Source organism: Atta colombica, unplaced genomic scaffold (genome assembly GCF_001594045.1).
Source record: "Atta colombica isolate Treedump-2 unplaced genomic scaffold, Acol1.0 scaffold45, whole genome shotgun sequence".
NCBI classification, from domain to species: Eukaryota; Metazoa; Arthropoda; class Insecta; order Hymenoptera; family Formicidae; genus Atta; species Atta colombica.
The window spans coordinates 454,654-456,997 of NW_017259534.1; positions in this window are offsets into that span (position 1 = coordinate 454,654).

The window sequence follows — 2,344 nt, forward strand, 5'->3', positions numbered from 1 at the left end:
TCTCTCTCTCTCTCTCTCTCTCTCTCTCTCTCTATCTATCTATTTTTCTCAGTCTCTCCCTCGTAGAAGCGGAGATTAGTAGGTGCATACGGAAAATTGCTAAAAGCACTCGGCAGTATCTCGGCACCGAGGACGACAAAGAAGAAGAAGAGGAAAAGAGATCGAGTCGTATATAGATCCTGAAGTGGCACCGCGAGCACGTTGGATAGCCGGGGGTAGAGGTCGAGACCCGAGACCGAGGATCGGCCCCCGGGTAAGAGCAGCGGAGTCGTGGGTGGCGGCGACGCGAGCGGAGGGAAAGGAAGCACTTAAAGAATTATCCGAACTCGCAGGAGGGATGGGATTCCTCGCCAGCACGTGCAATCGTTCCCAGGCCAACACCTAATACCTACTAATACCGTACCGTGTATCTATCTACCCTTTTACCGCTCTGACGCGAGTCCTACGAGGCCAGGACTACGGAAAGAGTAAGTAGGGTCGTGTTTATAAGTGGATACCTACGTAGTGGCTGGCTGCGGACGCGACCCCGACGACCGAAAGGTTGATCGGATCCTCGAATCTGGACCGCCGAAAAAAAGGAGGCGCACACACACACACACACACACACACACACACACACACACACACACACACACACAACTCGCCGACTCCATATTCGTCTAATTGTTTTCCCATTCGTCACTAGGAGCTATTTTTGTTAGAATATTTACATTTTAAACGAAATTTTTTTATCGAAAATGTTGCATATTTTATTTCAAAAATTGAAAGAAAAAATATTTTCAAGACTCTTTGTGATATTTCTCGGATAACTCGATCTTAATTATTGCTGTTCTATATATTAATATCTAGCAAATTGATAAACCAGAATAATATATTATGATCTAATAACGCGAATAAACGTTTATAGCTTTCCACCAATAAATTCTAGAATTTCTGCGTGAATTAGAATTTCTCCGAAGAGATAGAACCTAATAAACACAATTCATTAATCTATAAAAAATATTTATTTGATTCGGTAACTAATACCAAACAGAAGAAAATCGCATGATATTTAAGTGATATGTATATTTAACGTTATATTTAAAAATATAAAACAAATAACATATAAAACAAAAGATACAATATGAAAATACGATATAATAGAGAGATAACACATGTAAAGAAATACTGATATAGTAAATTTACATCGAGCTATATCATAATATAAGATAACAGTTTAGAAATATCTGGTGTGGATTATATTTTTAGGAATATGCTTAATTTAGCTACGTGTGCGAAGAAGGCTCGGCTAATTTATTGCTATGCTAATATATAAGTTCTTAGTAAAAAAAAAAAATACATAGTGGCAGACAAGTCGAAGTTAGGACGAAAAGTTTCTACGAATTCAGAGATACTCATCTCCCTCGCATTCATGTCGAACTTTCCGTCTTCCAGAGCAGACTGCGGGCCTGCTTTTTAGACGTGATTCCCAATTCTCCGACTAATTATCTATTCTCCGAAATAAGAACTAAAATAGAAAAGATTTTTTTCTATTTATCTGTATTATAAGAAATGTATGTATACCAAAAATTTATTCTCAAGCATAACTTTTGACAAGAATCTAAAAATATATATAAAAAGATTTAAAATATACATCTTCAATTATGATATAATGAAAACATATCTGTTTCATCATATAATTACTCTCCAACGTAAAATTATAAATTATATAAAGATTCAATTTTCCTCTTTATATTATTAAATCGATCCTAAGGATATATGTATATACATGTGTAAAATGGGATTTGCGTAATGTCCTGCAAATTTTTATATTTTCATTAAAAGTAGAGGGAAAACAATTTACATCATTTTCTTATCAAACTCATTTATCAGAAATATATATCTTTTGATGAAGAAGAAAACATGCATGAATATCATCGAGAAATATTTACGGATCACTTCACTTTGCGATCGAAAAGCGAATCCTCTTCCCTACAAAGGAGGAGACTACGAGTCTGATCCAATCGTCCTTCTCAAATTGCCGGACGCTTAATTGCCTTTTTTCGAGCGACTCCAAATGATGGCCCTCCGCGTCCCACCTAGATTTCATGGAGGTTTTTCAGCATATTAATTGTGGGCACGAAACCGAGAGAGACGAAGGAGACGGGGGTCTTGCGAGTGCCACACGTGTTGCCCTAACGCATTCCCCGACAAATTGACTTCAGACCTCGACGCGCTTCGCTACCGTGCACCCGACGTTCCTCCTCCCACCCTTGTCCTCTGAAAACGATCTTTTCCTCTTCTCTCTTTCCCCTTCTCTCTCTCTCTCTCTCTCTCTCTCTCTCTCTCTCTCTCTCTCTCTCTC